The 21,185-nt window shown below is 34.7% G+C and overlaps 1 long non-coding RNA gene across 3 annotated transcripts in view; it reads right to left on the bottom strand.

Moving 5' to 3' along the window:
• Window positions 1-21,185, bottom strand: part of LOC141517983 (uncharacterized) — a 202,843-nt gene that overhangs the window by 135,382 nt on the left and 46,276 nt on the right. For 2 of the 3 annotated variants that reach the window (XR_012477041.1, XR_012477042.1), the window contains exon 1: window positions 8,919-8,997. The exons of the other annotated variant lie outside the window; for it this stretch is intronic. This is a non-coding gene — a long non-coding RNA (uncharacterized LOC141517983). Of the gene's footprint in view, window positions 1-8,918; window positions 8,998-21,185 lie in introns of those variants that run through there. 3 annotated transcript variants of the gene reach the window in all.

Genomic DNA, 21,185 nt, shown 5'->3' with positions numbered 1-21,185 from the left:
GGGCATAAAAACCTCCCAATCTACTGCAGAAAGACAGAATATTAAATCCAGCCTTTTCAGTTCGTGACGCAATAAAGCAATAAAATTTACATGTTATAAAGAACCATGAAAAGACAAACTAAAAATTAATTAGAAACTAAACAATCTAATCTTGAGTGGGAAAAACAAAATCACAGAAACAATCAATAATTTTATCCAATAGAATGACAAATGTGAGACATCATACTAAAATTTATGGGACACAATCAAAGCAATTCTTAGGGAAAACTCTATTTCTCTAAATGCATGGATAAAATAAAGAGGACATCAATGAATTGGGCATATAACTAAAAAAACTTTAAGAAGAACAATTGAAAAATTCATATTTATGTACTAAATTAGACATTCTGAAAAACAAAGGAGAAATTAATAAAATTGAAAGTAAGAAAATATTGATTGAACTAATAAATAAAAAGTGAGATGGTTTTATGGAAAAAACAATAAAGTAGATAAACCTTTGATTAATTTGATAAAAAAAAAGAAAAAAGAAAAGAAAATTTCCAGTATCAAAAATGAAAAGAGTGAATTTACAACCAAAAATGAGGAAGAACCTGAGTAATAGTTTGGAACTATTTTGCCCAATTTTATGCCAATAAATCTGCCAATCTTAGTAAAATGGATAGTTATGAAAATATAAACTACCCAGATTAACAGAGGAAGAAATAACATACTTAAATAATCCTATTTTAGAAAAAAAAGTTGTATAAGTCATCACTGAACTCCCTTAAAAAAATTCAGCACCAAATGGATTTTTGAATGACTTCTACCAAATATTTAAAGAACAATTAATTCCAACACTATGTAAACTATTCGGGGAAAAATAGGTAAAGAAGAGGACCTGCCAAATTCTTTTTACAATACAAATATGATGTTGATACCTAAACCAAGAGAGCCAAAATAGAGAAACAAAATTACAAATCAATTTTCCTAATGAATATTGATGCAAATTTTTAAAATAAAATATTATCAGAGATTATAGCAATTTAACAAGATATAGCTTGATCACACATTATGACCAGTTGGGAATTTATCCTTGGAATACAGGAATAATTAAACAGAAACAATCAGCATAGAAAAACTATCAGCATAATTGACTACATAATTGTTTACAATCTTATGATTAGTTAAATAGATGATAAAAAATCTTTGACAAAAATATAACATCCATTCTTTTTTGAATTAATTTATTTTTTTAATTTTTCCAATTTCATGTTATGAAAGTTTTTCATCATTCATACACATGCAAATTTATGTTACATAAATTTCTTCCATTTTCTCTTCACATCACCCTACCCTCAGTGGCGAATAGTCTAGGAAACATTGTACATGTACATGTGTGTTTAACATGTTTACATATTAGTCATTTTCTGTATGATGAAATAGGACTGAGGGAAAAGATAGAAAACCTTGGGATAAGAAGGAAAAACATAAAAGAAATTTTTAAAAAGTGAAATTAGTGTTCATTGAAATTCTGTAGTTTTGTTTTGTTTTGTTTTATGTTCTTCATCCAGATGCAGATAGTATAGTCTATAACAAGTCTCCTAGGGTTATCCTAGCTCTCTGAAGTGCTGAGAAGAGCCACATCCATCCAAGTTGATCAATTCACAATGTTGTTGTTAATGTGGACAATGTTCTCTTGGTTCTGCCTCCTTCACTCAGCATCAGTTCCTATAGTTCCTTCCATGCTTCTCTAGAGTCTGACCATTCATACTTTCATATAGAACAATGGTACTCCATAACATTCATAAACCATAATTTTTAGCCATTCCCCAATTGATGAACAGTCCCTTAATTTCCAATCCTTTGCCATTAAAAGAAAACTGCTATGAATATTTTGGAATATGTGGAACTTTTCCCATTATCTATCATTTCTTCTGGATATATTAGTATTGCTAGATAAAAAGGTATGATTACCTTTATTGCCCTTTGAGTATAGTTCCATATTGCTCTCCAGAACAGTAATATGACCCACTAAATAAGCATTAATGTCCCATTCCTCCCACAAACTCTCCAACATAGATTGTTTTCCCTTTTTTGTCTTCTTAGCCAATGACAGGTATGAAGGTGGTACTTCATAGTTGTTTTAATTTGCATTTCTGTAATCAGTGATGATTTGGAACATTTTTCATATGATTATATACAGCTTTAAATTCTTCATTTGAAAACAACCTGGTCATATCCTTTGATTATTTATGAATTGAGGAATGACTTGTAATCTTATAAATTTGATTCAATTCTCTATATTTTTTAGAGATGAGACCCTAAGTAGGCCACCTAGATGTGAAAATTGTTTCCCAGGTTTTGAAGATGGCAACAAGAAAGGATTGAGTCTTAGGCGCTCTCTGATAAAACTTCTAAACTAAGGACTCTACCTAAACTTTCGAGAGACAGAACCCACAAAGGGACCCAGAGAGGCAGTTCTCCTACTCAAGGTAACCTGGAAAAGAGCAGAAAGGCTCTGCTCCCCGGGGTTAGAGGGGCAGTCTGCCAGAGGGGTGGCCAGCCAGAATGAAAGAACTTCAGCTTTCCAGAGGCAGCCCGAGGGCACTAGGAGCCCTAGCTCACAGCAGCAGGGGAGTCTCCTGAGCTACACCCTGGGAAGCACTGGGCGCAAAGTGGGGGAACAGCAGAGGACCTCTGCAAGAGCGAGCACGTGGAGCCCAGCCCTCAGGGTACACAGCCAACAGTGTGGTCTTTTGGCAGCCCAGATCCAGGAACAGAAGCAGGTGGAGCCAGTAAGCAGGAGCCCCCAGGGCATGAGCCCATTGAGCTGAGGGAGGGGAGTGAAGAGAGAATGCAGAGCTCTGTCCTCTGCCCCTGGAACAGGAATCTGGAGCTCTGAACAAATTCAGATCCTGATCCCAGTCTAGGCCCCCACACAGAACAGCAGTGGCCCCCTCCACCTCAGGCCCATGGCAGATGGGAGCGCATATGGTTATTCACAGACCAGGAGGAAGGACAGAGCCTCACATGCTGAGACCCTTGTGGGAGTGCCACAAAAGCTCAGAAAGCACCCCAAAAACAGGCTTAGGCTGGGAAAATGAGCAAGCAGAGAAAAAAGAGGAACACCATTGAGAAATGCATTATCTATGATCCCAAGAAGGATCAATATACTCAGTCTGAAGATGAGGAAGCACAAGCTCCTGCATCTAAAGACTCCAAGAAAAACAGAAATTGGGCTCAGGCTATGATAGAGTTCAAAAAAGACTTTGAAAATCAAATGAGGGAGTTGGAAGAAAAACTGAGAAAACAAATAAGATGCAGGAAAAACATGAAAATGAAGTCAGTAGCTTAGTCAAGGAAATCCAAAAAAATAAAATGCTGAAGGAAATAGCATGCTAAAAACCAGCTTAGGTCAAATGGATAAAACAGTTCAAAAAGTTATTGAGGAGAAGAATGCTTTAAAAAGCAAAATTGGCCAGATGGAAAAAGAGATAAGAAAACTCTCTGAGGATAATAAATCCTTCAGGCAAAGAATAGAATTCAGGGAGATTGATGAATTTACCAGAAATCAGGAATCAATACTTCAAAGCCAAAAAAAATGAAAAATTAGAAGAAAATGTGAAATATCTCATTGGAAAAACAAATGATATGGAAAACAGACTTAGGAAAGATAATTTGAAAATTATTGGAATACCTGAAAGTCATGATCAGGAAAAGAGGCTTGACATCATTTTCAAAGAATTACTACAGGAAAATTGCCCTGATATTCTAGAAGCAGAGAGCAAAATAGAAATGGAGAGAATCCACCGATCCCCCTGAGAAAGAGATCCCAAAAAACCAACCCCCAGGAATATTATAGCCAAGTTCCAGAACTCCCAAGTCAAAGAGAAAATATTACAAGCAGCCAGAAGGACACAGTTCAAATATCGTGGAGCTGCAGTCAGGATCACACAGGACTTAGCAGCAGCTACATTGGAAGCTCGTAGGGCTTGGAATACAATATACCGGAAGGCAAAAGAGCTTAGAATGCAGCCAAGAATGAACTACCCAGCAAGGCTGAATGTCCTCTTCCAGGGAAAAAGATGGACTTTCAATGAGCCAGGGTAATTTCAAATGTTCTTGTTAGAATGGCCAGAGCTGAACAGAAGGTTTGATCTTCAGATACAGGAATCAGGTGAAGCATGGAGATTGGAGGAGAGGGGGAAAATATGAGGGACTTAATGATGATGAATTGCATGTATTCCTGCATAGAAAAATGACACTGATAATACTCATATGAACCTTCTCAGCTAATAGAGCAGGTACAGGGAGCTTTTATAGTTGAAGCACAGGAGAAAGCTGAATTCGAAGATAAAATATGGTGTAAAAATGAAATCAATAGAAAAAAGGGGGGGAAATATAATGGGAGAAAGAAAAAGGATAGGGGAATAGGCCAAGATATTTCATGTAATAAAATTTTTCTTTATTACAATGAGCTATTGCAATGATATGGAAGGGGAGAGGCAAGGGGGAATGAAGGAACCTTTGCTCTCATCAGAGGTGGCTAGGAGAGGAACCAGCATATATACTCAATGGGGTATAGATATCTGCAGTAAGAAGGAGGGGGGAGCAGGGGGAAGGCGTGGCATGTGAATAAAGGAGGAGAGGATGGACCATGGGGGGAGAGTGGTCAGATCTAACACATTTTCTTTTTTACTTCTTGCAAGGGGCTGGGATTGGATGGCCTGTCTGGGACCATAGGGCTGGGTGGATTCTGGGCCTAAGGGGTTGTATGGGGTCTCAGGGCCTCTTGGCCCCAGGACCAGAGATCTGTCTGCTGCACCACTCAGCTACCCTACAGCAGAGTCAGAGTGAAAGGAGAGAGAAAATATAGTACATGGTAGTGGAGACATAAGAAAGGAGGGAGTTGCGATCAGCAATGGCAACATTGGAAAAATATGGAAGTAACTTTTGCAATAGACTTACCATAAAGAATGTGATCCACCCATGACAGAGTTGTTGGTGTTGGAACAAAGACTGTAGCACATTTATTATTATTATTATTTAGGGGTGGGTGCAGGGCAAATGGGGCTGGGTGGCCTGCCTGGGGCCACATAGCAGGGTGATCTTTGGGTGTCTGAGGCCGAATTTGGACCCAGGTGCTCCTGGCTTAAGGGCCAATGCTCTGTCTGCCACCCCTACTATTATTGCTATTTTATTTTATTTTGGGTCTTTTTTTTCTTCTTTTTGGTTTTTGCATGGCATTGGGGATCAGGTGGCTTGCATGTCACATGGCTGGGTGATTGTTGGGTCTACCGGGCTGGATGTAGGCTCCTGTGCTCATGGCTCCAGGGCTGGTGCTTCGTCCATTGCGCCACCTGGCCATACCTACAATTATTACTATTTTTTTTTATTTTAATTTTTTTCTCTCCCCTTTACTTTATCGCTCAAGCAAGTCTATATTCACGGGGGAGGGGGTATTTCATTTACTCTTAAACAAGAATATTTTATTAATGTAAAAAAAAACCATTTGTACAAAATGTGAATAAAAAAATAAAAATTTGTTTCCCAGCTTTCTGTTTTTCCTTCTAATAATCTTGGAAGCATTGCTTTTATTGTAGCAAAAACCTTTTAATTTAATACAGTCAAAAATCATCCATTTTGCAATTTATAATACACACTGTTTCTTGTTTGATAAGGAATTTCCCCCCCTTTCATAGATCTGACAGATAGTTTCTTAATCTGTTCATTGGTCTATGACATTGCCTTTTATGCCTAAATCCTGTACCTATTTTGACCTTATTTTGGTATAGGATGTGAGATATGAGTCTATGCCTATTTTTTGTCATACTATTTTCCAGTTTTCCCCAACAGTTTTTAATCAGAATTCTTATCCCAGAAGTTAGTCTTTGAGTTTGTCAAACAATAGATTACTATAGTAATTTATGCTGTTTCTAATCCACTGATCCATTACTCTCTTTCTTAACCAGTACCAGACAATTTTGATCACTGTCACTTAATAGTATAGTTTTAGATCTGGTACAGCTAGGCTTCACCTTCCTTTACAGTTTTTCTTCATCATTTCCCTTGATATTTTTGACCTTTTATTGCTCCAGAGGAATTTTGTAAATATTTTTTCCTAGCTTGATTTGGTAGTTTGATTGATATAATAGTAATAGGTAATTTAATTTGGGTATAATTATCAATTTTATCATACTAGCTAAACCTAACCATTAGCAATTGACATTTGTCCATTTGTTTAGATCTGACTTAGTGAGAAAAGCATTTTGCAATTGTGTTCATACAGTTTCTAGGTTTGTCTTGGAAGGTAGATTCCCAGATATTTTATTTTGTCTCCAGAATTAAATAAAATTTCTCTTTCTATCTCTTGCCTTTGGGCTTTGTTAATCATATATAGAAATGCTAAGGATTTATATAGATTTATTTTATATCCTGCTACTTTGCTGAATTTTTAATTGTTTCAAGTAGTTTTTTGGATGATTTTCTAGGGTTCCCTAAATATACCATCATTCATCTACAAAGAATGAAAATTTTGCTTTCTCACTGCCATTTCTAATTCCTTCCATTTCTTTTTCTTCCCTTATTGTTAAAGCTAACATTTCCAATACTATATTGAATAGTAGTAATGGGCATCCTTGTTTCCTTATTGAAAATGCTCCTAATTTATCCCTATTACATATAATATTTGCTGATGATTCTAGATAGATATTACTTATTATTTTAGGAAAACACCATTTATTCCTACACTCTCCAGTGGTTTTTTTTAGGTTTTTGCAAGGCAAATGGGGTTAAGTGGCTTGCCCAAGGTCACACAGTAGGTAATTATTAAGAGTCTGAGGTCAGATTTGAACTCAGGTACTCCTGACTCCAGGGCCAGTGCTCTATCCACTGTGCCACCTAGCTGCCCCTCTCTAGTGCTTTTAATAGGAATGGATGTTGTATTTTGTCAGACTTTTTCAGCACCTATTGAGATAATCATATGATTGGTTTTATTATTGATATGTTCAATTATATTGAGTGCTTTCATAATATTGAAGCACTCCTGCCTCCCTGGTATAAATCCTACCTGGTCATGGTATATTATCTTACTAATAACTTGCTATAATCTCTTTGTTAAAATTTTATTAAAGATTTTTGCAGCTATTTTCATTAGGAGATTGCTCTATAATTTTCTTTATTTTGTCTCTTAGTGATTTAGACTATGTAATTGTAAGGAGAAGAGACCAATAGGTTGTGAGAATGACAAAGGCAATGTGTGATGCAGAGTGCTGGACTGATCACAGAATGCTGGTCTGATCTAAGCTAAATATTCCATTTAACTAAAGTGACAGCCCCAAGGCAAAACGAATATCAGAAAAAAATGTCAAGAAATTAGAGTGTCTCTCTCAGCAGGAACAATTTGGTGTTAACTTGGAGGGAAATCTGAACCATGCAATTGGCAACAGTGGAGCAGAAAAAGAGTGAGTAGCTTTGAAAGATATAGTGTACAGCACTGCATTCACTCATCTGGGACAGAACACTCACAAACACTAAGACTGGTCTGATGAAAGTGATGGTGAAATACAGAAGCTGCTAAATGAAAAGCGAGACCTCCACAGGGTTTACCAGAAGAATAATTCATTTATTTCTTAGAAGGTAGCATTTAATTCCATCAAAAGTAAAGTAAAGACATGAAAGACTCCTGGCTCAATAAGAAGGCAAATGAAATTCAATTTTATGCAGACAATAACAAACCAAAAGTTTTTGTGATGCCCCTGAAGGCTATGTTTAGGCCAAAGATATATGATATATCTCAATACTCAGTACCAATGGATCCACATTGATTAATGATAGGAACATGATCCTAGAAAGACAGGATGAACATTTCCATAGTGTTCTTAACAGACCATTATCAATCATTGCAGAAGCCATTGATCATTTATGTCAGGTTGAAGTCATTTAGTCCCTAGCTGAAGTTTCAACTGAATAAGAGGTTTTGAATGCCATTGGGCTCCTTTCAAGTGGCAAAGTACCTTATACTGATTCTATTCCAGCTGAGACCTATGGGGGGGGGGGTCCATTACTCATCCAAAAACTGACTGAAATTTTCCAGGTTATATAGAATGAAAAATTATCCTTCAAGAATTGAAAGATGCCTCCATCATCCATTTCTATAAAGGTAAAGGGAATAAATTGTCCTGTGGCAATCACAGGGGGATTTCTCTTTTAATAATTGCTGGTAAGATTCTTGCCAGAGTTCTTCTTAATAGCTGATCCTTCACCTTGAAGAGGGTCACCTCCCTGAGAGTCAATGTGGCTACAAAAAGGGTAGAGGGATAGTCAATATGGTTTTTTGCTACCCAATAACTCCAGGAAAAATACTAGGAACAGAACAGAGGTCTGTATACAACATTTGTAGATCCAAACAAGGTCTTTGATACTGTCAGTCATGAGGGCTTATGGAAAATTATGTCAAAATTTGGTTTACCAGAGAAGTACATCAGTATTGTACACCAATTTCATAACATCATGAAAGCCTGGGTTCTGGATAGTGCTCTCTAGATTTTCCATTCACCAACGGAGTGAAACAAGGATGAAGGATGTGTCCTTGATCCCACACTTTTTAGCATGCTGTTTTCAGTCATGTTATCAAACATCTTCACTAAGGATGAACATACTCAAGATTACCACTCTGATCACAAATTCTTCAACTTGAAAAGGGTATAAGTCAAGATCAAAGTGGAGGGAATGTTGGTGCATGATCTTCTATGCACTCAATACAGCCTTTCAAGGTAAGACAGAACAAAGATATTATGTGGGCTTGTGCTCATTTAGGTCTAACAATTGGCACAAAGAAAACACAAGTGCTCCATCAGCCAGCATCATACCAATCATATGTAGAACCATTGATTATAGCAAATGGAGAAGTTTTGATTACTATGGACAAGTTCACTTACCTTGGCAGTGTCCTTTCCAAGGAGGTATGCATTGACAATGAGATTGACACATGCATTGCCAAAGCTAGTTCAGTCTTTGAGAGACTGCAAAAGAAAGTTTGAGAGAGAAAAGGTATTAGAAGACTACCAAACTTAAGGTCCACAGAGCCATTGTGCCAACTTCATGGCTATAGCTGTGAAACCTGGACAGTCTACTAATACCATGTCAGGAAACTGAATCACTTCCATTTAAATTATCTTAGAAAGATTCTGAAGATCATCAGGCAGGGGAAGATACCAGACATTGAAGTCCTTTCTTGAGCTAAACCACCTAGCATTGCAACATTACTACAGAGAGTACAACTAGAAGGGCTGGATATGTTGGAATGTCTGATGTATACTTGCCAAAAAAAAACCCTATTTTTATGGCAAACTCACACAGGGCAAGCACTCACAAGGGGATCAGAAGAAGCAATACTAAGGCACCCTGAAGATCTCATTACAGAACTTTAGAATTGATTGTACAGCATGGGAGATGCTAGCACAGGACCACCCAGCATGGTGTGCCCTCATCAGTAAGCAGTCTTCACTCTATGAGGAAGGCAGAATTTAAGCAGCTCAAAGGAAACATGACATATGTAAGTTTAGAGTACTCACCCCAGGTGTTTAAATGGACTATCTGTGCCCAACCTGTGGTAGAGCATTCCAAGCTCATATTGTTCTGATCAGCCACATTTGGGCATACTGTAATTTGTCTCAAATATAGTGATGTCATTTTGATCTTCTTCAATAAAAAATACAAGAATCAATCAATCAGCATTGTATTGGTGTCATAAAAGGAATTTGACAGAACTCCTAATTTTTAAAAATAGTTTATGTAGAATTGGATATAATTGTTCCTTAAATGTTTGATAGAATTCACTTGTAAATCCAGCTGGACCTGAGACTTTTTCTAAGGAAGCTTATTGATGGTTTCTTCAATTTATTTTTTTTGAAATGGAATTATATAAGTATTTTATTTTCTCTTCAGTTCATTTGGGTAATGTGTATTTTTGTAATTTTGTAACTATTCACCTATTTCATTCAGGTTATTAGATTTATTGGTATTCAGTTGGACAAAATAGCTCCGAGTTATGTCTTTGATTTCCATCTCATTGGTGGTGAGTTCATGCTTTTCATTTTTGTTACTGATGATTTAGTATTCTTCTTTCTATTTTTTAAATCAGATTAACAAAAGGTTTGTCTATTTTGATGTTTTCTTCATAAAATCAACTCTTAGTTTTGTTTATTAGAGTAATGGCTTTCTTGCTTTTGATTTTGTTAATCTCTCTTTTGGTTTTCAGAATTTCTAATTTGTTATGTAATTGAGGATCTTTACTTTGTTCCTTTTCTGGTTTTTAAGTAACATACCCAATTCATTGATCTCCTCTTTCTCTATTTTATTCATATAAGCATCTAGAGATATAAAATTTTCCCTAAAAACTATTTTGACTGCATCCCATAAATTTTGGTATGATATCTCAATGCTTTCATTTTCTTGGATGTAATGATTGATTATTTCTATGATTTGGTGTTTGATTCACTCATTCTTTAAAATTAAGTTCATTTTCAATTAATTTTTAGTTTATCTTTCCATGGTCTTTTATTACATGAAATTTTTATTACATCATGATCTGAAAAGTATGCAATAATTATTTCTGTCTTTCTGCATTTGATTGTAAAGTTTTTATGTCATTGCAAATGGTCAGTTTTGGTATAAGTGCCATGTACTACAGTGAAAAGGGTATATTCTTTTCTATCCCTATTCAATTTTCTCTAGAGGTTTATCATATCTAAGTTTTCTAAGATTTTATTCATGTTCTTAACTTCTCTTGGCTCTCTTGGTTCTGCTCCCTTCACTCACCATCAGGCTCCTATAATTTATTACATATTTCTCTAGAGTCTAACCTTTCATGATTTCTTATAGAACAATAGTATTCCATAACATTTATATACCATAACTTGTTTCACCATTCCCCAATTGGTAGGCATCCCCTCAATTTCCGATCTTTACCACTACAAAAAGAGCTGCTATGAATATTTTCTAATATGTGGGACTTTTCACATTTTTTATGATTTCTTCAGGATATATACACCTAGCATTGGAATTGGTAGGATCAATTTTATTATTCTTTGGACATAGTCTATGGAGTCTTTTAGGAAGACATAGTTTCCTTCTTTATCTCTTTTAATAAGATCTATTTTTGCTTTTGCTTTGTCTGAGATCAGGATTGCTACTCTTGATTTTTTTTTTACTTTGACTGAAGCATAATGTATTTTGCTCCAGCCTTTGATCTTTATACTGTGTATATCTCTCTGCTTCAAATGTGTTTCTTGTAAACAACATATTGTAGTATTCTGATTTATAATCAATTCTGCTATCTGCTTTTGTTTTATGGGAGAGTTCATCCCATTCTCATTTACAGTTAAGATTACTAATTCTGCATTTTCCTCCATTCTATCTTTCCCTATTTGTACTTTTTTCTTTCCTTTCCTTTTATTTCTCCTCACCAATGTTTTGCTCCTTTTAACTTCACTTTAAAATTTTAACTTTAGGTCTACTTCCACTTATATTTTTGTCTTCCCTTTTATCAGTTCCTTCTTCCTTTTTTTTTCCTTTCCCTCCTTCCCCTACTTCCCTTTGGGGTACAATAGATTCTTTGTTTTTATTTTTGTTTTTACCAGGGGTTAAGTGATTTGTCCAAGGTTACTCATGTAATTATTAAGTGTCTGAGACCAAATTTGAACTCAGGTCCTCCTGACTCCAGGGAAGGTACTCTATCCACTGTGCCACCTAGCTGCCCCATAGGATAGATTCTTATATTGGAAATTTATGTTATTTCCCCTCTGGGCCAAATCTATTGAGTAGGATTTATTCAGTGATCACACTCATTTTATCAGATATTTTATAGATTAAAGGGAGTTTTCCATAAAATAATTAGCAATATTTATCCAAAATTATTAGCAAGAAATTTCTATAATGGGGATAAGCTACAAGCATTCCCAATAAGATCAAGAGTGAAATCTTATTTTTACCACTACTATAATTCAGTATTATGCTAGGAATATTCATTTTAGTAATAAAAGAAAAAAGAAATTAAAGAAATTAGAACAGGCAATGAAGAAACAAAACTATCACTCTTTGCAAATGATAAGATGGATTATTAAGAGAATCCTAGATAATCAATGAAAAAGATATTTGAAATAATAAACAACTAACAAAGATGCAGAATATAAAATAAATCCATACAAATCATCCCCATTGCTATATATAACCAATAAAGCCCAGCCAGCAGTAAGACATAGAAAGAGAAGTTCCATTTAAAATTACTGTAGATAATATAAAATACTCAGGAGTCTATCTACCAAGACATTTCAGGAACTACATGATTAAAATTACAAAACACTTTTCACACAAATGAAGTTGTACATAAACAATTGGAAAAATGTCAATTACTCAAGCTAATATAGTAAAAATTATCATTCTCCTTAAATTAATCAGCTTATTCAGTACCTTACCAATTTAGACTACCCAAAAAAATTATTTTATAGAGCTGGGAAAAGTAATCTCAAAATTCATCTAAAAAGCAAAATGTCAAGAATATAAAAAGAATTGCAAAGGAAGGTGGTCTAGCCGTAAGTGGCAATCATCAAAACTATTTGGTACTAAAAAAATAGAGTGGTGGATCAGTAGAATAGTTTAGGTACAAGAAACAGCAGTAAATGAGTATAGTAATCCACTCTTTGATAGACCAAATGACCAGATTTTGAGATAACAACTCACTATTTGACAAAAACTGCTTGGAAAACTAGAAAATAGTATAGCAGAAACTAGGCATAACCTGTATCTCATACTCTATAAAAAAGGTAAAGTTGAAATGTGTATAAGATTTAGACATAAATGAAGATACTATGTCAATTAGGAAAGCAAAGAATAGTTTATCTGTCATATCTATAGAGGGGGAAGAATTTATGACTACAAGAGGTAGAGGATGTTATGAAATGCAAAATGGATAATTTTGATTACTTTAAATTAAAAATTTTTTGAACAGGCAAAGCCAATGTAACAAAGGCTCAAAGGGAAACAGAAAGCTGGAAAAATTATTTATAGCCCATATTTCTGATAAAGATCTCATTCTCAAATATATAGATAACTGAATCAAATTTATCAGAATGCAAGTTATTTCTCAATTAATAAATAGTCAAAGGATATGAACAGGCAGTTTTCAGGTGAACAAATTTAAACTACCTACATAATCTTATGAAAAATTGGTCCAAATCCCTATTGATTTGAGAAATGCAAATGTAAACAACTCTATGAAACCTATAAGATTGCTAATATGACAGAAAAGGGGAAATGATCCATGTTGAAGGTGATATTTCAAAACTGGGACATTAATTCACTATTGGTGGAATTGTGACAATCTAACCATTCTAGAGAACAATTTGGAAACATGCCCAAAGGTCTATAAAACTGTTTTTACCCTTTGATCCAGGAATAGCTCTACTAGGTCTATATCCCAAAGAGATCATAAAAAGGGGGAAAGGACCCATATGTATAAATATGCTTAAAGCAACTAATTTTGTTGTGGCAAAGTAGAATTTGAAGGAATGTCCATCAATTAGGAAATGGCTGAATCATGTATATGAATGAAATGGAAAACTATTGCTCTATAAGAAATTTCTATAAGAAGATTTCAGAAAAATCTGGGCTTCATGAACTGATGCTGATTGAAGTGAGAGTGAGCAGAATCAGGAGAATATTGCATACATTAACAAAAATATTGTATGATGATCAACTATGATAAACTTAGCTTTTCTCAGCAGTTGTGATAGAAGGTACCAGTTACATTCAGAGAAAGAATTAAGGAGTCTTAATGAAAACCAAAACATATTATTTTCACTTTTTAATTGAAATTTTATTTTATTTTTCCAATTACATGCAAAAGTACTTTTCAACATTAATCCATTTACAAGTTTAGGAGTTCCTCATTTTTCTACCACCTTCTCTTCCCTTCCCCTTCCCCAAGATGGTGAACAAATTGGTAAAAGTTGTACATGTACAATCATGTTTAACATATTTTCATATTAGTCATATTGTATTTTCACTTTTAAAATTTTTTTAAGTTTTTTTCTCTCATTTTTTTGTTCTGATTCTTCTTTCACAACATGGAACAAGTAATATGGAAATATGTTTCATATGGTTGTACAAGAATAACCTTATATCAAGATTACTTGCTGTCTTGTGGGAGAAATTTAAAACTCAAAATCTTATGAAAATGAATATTAAAAGCCATCTTTACATGTAATTGAAAAAATAAAATACTGTTAATGATAATAATAATAATAATAAAATACTGAAAAAAGTAGAATCAGGAGAACATTGTACACAGTAACAGTACATGTATAACCCATGTCAAATTGTTTGCTTTCTCAATAAGGAGGGAAGGAAAGGGTGGGAGAAAATTTAGAACTCAAGATTTTAAAAAAGTTAAAATTGTTTTACATATAATTAGGAAAAATTTAAATACTATTTTTTCACAATAAATTCACTTGCTCTAGACCAGTAAGGTGAACATCTTATAAGATTCTTCTCCATATGATGACCAAGATAATGTAAAGTAAAACAACATAAAGTCTTCAGAAAATGACCAATTCAATGATCAAGCACAACTTCAGAAGACTGATGATGATGATGATGATGATGATGATGATGATGATGAGTGTTTCCTGTCTCTCAGTAGAATGTAGTAGTCTGGAGTGCCAGAAAGAGACATGGATTTTCAGATATAGTTAACGTGTAAATTTGTTTTACTTGGAAATGCTTATTGGTTACAAGGGAGGAATTCTATATATGTAGGTGGAGAGAAAGTTGGTGTGTAGTGATAGTAATGCAAGAAAGAAACAGAATAAAGAATAATATTTTTAAAATAGAAAAGAGAAGAATTCTGAAGGATAGGCAAGAAGAAGAGATTTTTTGTTACTATCTTGTTAAATTTAAGATACTTTAATAAACTATACATAAGAGAAATTCATAGTTTTATATAAAAGATCCTGTTTTCTATTTTTCCTTTGGACTAGTTAAACTAGATGTTGAATTGAACTTTTAAAACCAACATGTTCAAGACAGAGCACATAATCTTCCCTCTGCCAAAACCTCCTTCTCCTCAAATTTTCCAATTACTGTCAAGGGCACTATCATGTTTCCAGGCTCCTAAATTCAGTATCAGCTTCAATTCCTCATTTACATTAATCCATATAATCAATATATTGTTCAATTTTATCTAATTTTTTATCTTTACAAGATCTCTCATGTGTCCCCTTCTCTCCACTTACATAGTCATCACACATGATTTCTCCCCTGTATTATTTGCTTTTCTTGCTTCAAACTTCCCTCCACTCAACTGCTAAGGTGATTTTTTTCTTTATTTTTTCTTTTATAAAAAATGAAATATTTTATCTTCCCCAATTACATGTAAAAACAATTTTAAAATTCTTTTTTCAAATTTGGCATTCCAAATTCTTTCCCAGGCTCTCCCCCATCTCTATTGAGCAAGCAAACTATTGATATAATCAGGCAAAACGCATTTCCATGTACGTCATGCTGTGAACAGAAACAGAAAAATAAAGAAAAATAAAGTAAAGAAAAAATAGCTTCTGTCTGGATTCAAATTCCACCAATTCTTTCTCTGCAGTTGAACAATGCCTTTCATCATGAGTTAAGGTGATTTTTTTCCTAACGCATGAGATTGACTGTGTCACCTCCCCAGTCCAATGAACTCAGTGACTCCTCACTGAGGATCATATCAAAACTTGTTTGTTTGACATTTGAAATTCTTTATACCCTGACCCCTTCTTCATATTTTTGATATTTTTAAAGTTGATAATACAAATAATTTTATAACTGTCAATCTAACTCACTCTTTCTTCCTACTAGACTCTGCTTATTGTCATTAATATAATTCTTTTCTCCTCCCCCCCCCCACCCCAGGAAAATAACATTTAAAAATTATAGGGCTTTTGAAATTATTTCTGTCTGTTTTGAATTAAAAAATATTGTCAACAACTCATTCACCCTCTATCTACAAGGTATCTAATACAAACTGTTAGCTTTTATATGCATTTGACCTTAATGTTATATTAATATTCTATTCTTTTTATTCTGACTGATGCATTCTCCTTTGCATATGAGATTTCTGTCAGATGTGTGTTCCAAGTACAATTTCAAGAAAAGATGGACATCTAGCACTAGCCTAGTCATCAGTGTATTTGAAGTTCAAATCTTGTGTGGATAACGGGGCTAAGCAAACAGGCTTGTTAAATCCCTAAACCATTCTAATCAAACTGAAGAGGCAAGTACTCTATCCTCCAGACTACAGAGTTAGGCTTAGGTTGGGATCTCTCTCATTCTTGTGCAGGACATTGACTTGCTCCTTCATCTTTGGGTGCTTGACAGGTCTATTAAGTGTGAACTGACAGAAAATAGCACATTGTAGTTGGAAAGGTTTGCCCTTAACTTACCCTGGAAAATGTCTGGAGTTTAAAAAAAAAGTCTGATGCAAGAGAGAACTAGCTTAGGATACTCAGTCTGGTTCACTCCCATGCAATGGGAAATAGAACATAGCAATTATCCAAATGATTCTGATTTGTGTAGACAGCCAGCATAGGAAACTCAACTCTTTTTTTCCTAAAAAGTTTGGAACCATAAAATGAAGTGGGGTGAAAATAAATGAACCTTCTTAAATACATTTATTCTGAAATGTTCAAATGCTTTCAGTCTTTAAAAATATATATCTTTTCTGAAGCTTGACATTTTCCTAAGACCCCCTTGACACCTATCCTAACATGAACCTTGAACTCTTCCTTGTAATAAAGAGCTGTAATTATGTGTAAAAAAAAATGACACACTGGCCACATCTGGCATTGTATGCCTCATTCCATACCCATAGTTCACCACTCCTCAAACAAGAGGAAGGAGGAATACTTCTGAATACCAGTTCTTTTCATTCAGTTCTTCTCAATTTCCATTTTAATTCCATTTAATTCCATGCAGTGACATGGGTACTCTCTCCACCAGTATAAGATGAGACCTGTCCACACTCATAAAGTAATGGATTACATATTGGACTTGAAATCAGTAATACTTGGGTTTTAATTTAGGCTCTGTCATTTACTAGTTGTGTGAACTTGAAACACTTAATTTTCTGACCTGAGTTTCCTCAACAGGTTAAAAAAAAGGGGGGGGTGGAGAGGAAGGAAAGAAAGGGAGAGGTGTTTGGATTTAAAATCCCCAAGGTACTTCTATGGTCCTTTCATTTTGTGATTCATGTCCATTGCATTCCATAAATCTTCCACTGGGGCAACCTTATAGCCCTTACAACTCCTCTGGGTTCTTAAAAGTGAAGTCACTGGAAAATGATCTCTGGTCTCAGAAGGCAGCTAGATAGATAAGCAGTAGACAAATGTGGAAAAAAGCAAATTTAGGTTGATTTAATGTTTATAATTTTGAGGGGACACAGCTTGACCACATACTGGCTGTGTTAGACTCTTAAACACTTAAAACACTTAAACTCTCAGTTGCTTCAAGCAGCATACTAAGACTAAAGAGAAGGTGATAATCTATATTAGTAGAATGAGTTCCCTATCCTGGGCATTCCCTGTACTAAAGAAATCACAAGTCCAAGTCCTATACCTAAGGTTCCACCAGGCTAGAATATGCACTGGTCTAACAAAAGAGTCTATCTGATATTCAAGTTGAAGGAAGTTCAGAAGATGCTTTTCTCCAAAAGACTGGTCACTTCATGAAAAAAAAAACTTTGTTTCAGCAATTCATGACTCAGCTCTATTATCTCATGTAATAATAATAATAATGATACATCAATAGTTTTCATTTACATAGAATTATCAAGTTTACAAAATGCTTTACATGTATGATCTCATTTGATTTTCTCATCAATATTGTTAGGTAAAAACATCTAACTCATATTTATAGAGTACTTTAAGAATTTACAAAGTGCTTTCTCTATGAAGCAGGTAGTGGATTTTCATACTCATTTTACAAATGAGAAAACTGGATTCAGAGGTGAAGTGATTTTCCCAAGATCAAACTACATGTTGTCCTCACAGCTAGAGGAAAGAAAGAATATTTTGTTTGTGTATGTGTATGTATGTGTGTAAGAGTCTGTATCTGTGTTTAATTAGCCTACTGTACAGATGCAGAAACTGAGGCACTGAAAAATTATGAAGTGACATTTCCAAGTTCACAGAGTCATTCAGTATCCTGACAAGGACTAGAACTTGGGTCTCCTGATTAGGAACTGAATCTCTTGAAAGAGTAGTTCTCCTTTCCCTGGACCTTGGTTTTGTGTACTTATGTAACTCTACTTCATCTATTCACACGGGGCCAAAGAGACCCACTCTGAAAAGTCCAGATTATTACAGGAAAGCCCAACTTCCCTATTTAAAGAATGCTGTATATGAACACACATATGTAAATATATACATATATATATATAAATGCATGTATATATGTAACCTTGGTAAATTGGTGAGTCTATTGAAAATAATAAACTTCATACCTTGATTCGATTGTGGGACTTAGAAAAGGGAAAGACTTTAGAAACCAGTCATCCAATACTTCATTTACAGAGGAAAAACTCAAGACCCAAAGAAAAGGGACTTAAAAAAATCTCAAAGTAAGAAGGTAACAAAAGTCAAGATTCAATCCCAGGTCTTCTGATCACCAACATGGGCTAACTTAGAGACTGCAGGATGGTATGCTGTCTATGATATGAGGACAGTTGTTCTCTTGATTTTAAAAAGAGCTTGCTGCCATCTTGTCTGTGTGTCCTGCTTCCTGTTTGAATATAAGACATAAAGGTCTTGAGTTTTATCAGTTCACAAAAAGTGCTATACAGAGTAGGGATGAGAACAGGGACTAGACCTGTGATTTCAATGGTATAAGGAATTCCCAGATAAAGAAACCTTCTCTACCAGTACAGGTCAGCACCTTTTCTGCAATTAATAATTTTGAGTGCCTACAGATACGACTTGTCTAGGGTCACACAACCAATATGTGTCAGATTGTCAAAGCTATAATTCTTTTGCTCATTTTACTCTGCCATTCTCTCTGAGTTATGTTTGCTAAGCAAAAATAATGTTACTAGCGTTTGGCACTTGCTTTTTTTTCTATTTGTGGATATAGATTTTCTTTTGTTTTTCAGATGAGAGGAATTATGTTTTTTTTCTTTTTTTAATATTTTATTTTCCCCCAGTTACATGCAAAAACAATTGCTAACATTTGCTTATAAAATTTTAAATTCCAAATTCTTTCCCTTCTTCCCTCTCCACCCCCTTTATTGAGAAGACAAGAAATCTGATACAGATTATACATGTGTAGTCATGCAAAACATCTCCATAATGATCAGGTTGTGAAAGAAAACATAGACCTCCCCCCCAAAAAAAACTTCAAGAATAATAAAGTAAAGAGAGTATGCTTTAATTTGTATTCAGATACCTTTAGTTCTTTCTCTGGGGGTGGATAACATTTTTCATCGTAAGTCCTTCAGAGATTTCTTGGATCATTTATATTGTTGAAAATAGCTAAGTCATTCACAACTGATCATCTTAAAATATTCCTGTTGCTTTGTACACAATATATTTAAATTTGCATCAGCTCATGTAAGCCTTTCCAGGTTTTTCTGAGAGCATCTTGCTCATCATTTCTTAGAGCAGAATAATATTCTGTCATAATTATATACCACAGTTTATTTAACCATTCCAAAATTGATGGGAATATTGGGGATAGATAACTAAACATTTCCCCTGATCCAGATAATAAACAACGTGGTTTGCTTGAAGCTGAGGTGTAGCCTTTGTCCATGCCATCAAATGAAATTCATTTAACTCCTTCAGGGATTTAACCCATGACCTTGGCTTGATTAGCTCCATGCTCCAAATGGTTGACCTAACTAGATAGACTAGAAATGGTAGCGATGACCTTAGATTAGGGTAAATATTGACTTAAAATGTTGAGATCCAAGTGTCAACCAGAGAGGAAAGACTTCAAGCAGGGGTCCAAGTACAGTCAGAGTCTGTTGTACAAGGACTAGCCTAGCTAAATATATAAATCTCTGGTTTGTTCCATGGAGTTTCAATGAGAAGATAGATTGATCCTTCAACAGAATTCTTGAACTTGAATAGTTCTTTAATATTTGAATATTTATTAAAAGACTATAGAAATATTCTATTGATTAGTCTTACCTCTTTCCTACCTTTCCTACTTATATGAATTACCAAGTCCTGACAATTTTACTTCTGAAAATCTAAGAAATCTATTTCTTCTATTCTTATCCCCAATATCACTATCCTAGTAATGCCCTTTACTTGCTGCCTGGTCTATTTGAGAACTTTCCAACAGATTTTCCTATTCTTTCCTCCTTTTTCCTCCAAGACATCCTTTCTGAAACTGCTATTGGTTATGACACCCCTCTTCTTAAATGCTTCAATGATATTATACCTTTCTTCAGTAAAATTCAAGCTTCTCTTTCTAGTCAAAATGACTCTTCCCAGTCTGACAATTCTTCCCAGTATTATCTCATATTACTCCTCTCCATATCTCTCAACAAAACTGGACTACTTTTTTGTCCCACAAATCAGTCAGATATCATCTTACCTCTTTTCCTTTATGGTTCAGTGAATAGAGCACTGCTCTTAGAGTCAGGAGGATAGAAGTTTGAATCCACCCTCAGATATCTACTAGTTGTGTGACCTTGGACAAGTCACTTAACCCTGATTGCCTCACATCCAAGACCATCTCCAGTCTTGATCCATATATAGTTCATATCTGATCACTGAACCCAGATGACTCTGGAGGAGAACAGACCCCTCTCACTCAAATCCAGCTCATGGCATTGCCTTCCTGATGTTGTGGTCTTCTTATGCCTTTACTTACATCATTCTCAGAATCTGGAATGAACCTCTTTCTTATCTTTAGCTACTGAATCATTTTTAATTTAAAGAACATGATCTTAAAAATAGTAGATGGATAATAGATATTTTTTAAATTGAACTGAACTCAAATGACTTCTAGATGGTTTTCCTTAATCTGTGGTTAGTAATGAACTTTTTCCACAAATCTCACATTTCATTTTATTTCAAATCTCTCTGTCTCTGTCTCTGTCTCTCATAGACAAATGGATTGATGTATAAAAAGCACATATTATGTGATAAATACTGTGCTAAATATTT

Source organism: Macrotis lagotis, chromosome 1 (genome assembly GCF_037893015.1).
Source record: "Macrotis lagotis isolate mMagLag1 chromosome 1, bilby.v1.9.chrom.fasta, whole genome shotgun sequence".
In the NCBI taxonomy this organism is placed as follows: domain Eukaryota; kingdom Metazoa; phylum Chordata; class Mammalia; order Peramelemorphia; family Peramelidae; genus Macrotis; species Macrotis lagotis.
This window is presented reverse-complemented; position numbering and strand designations above follow the sequence as displayed.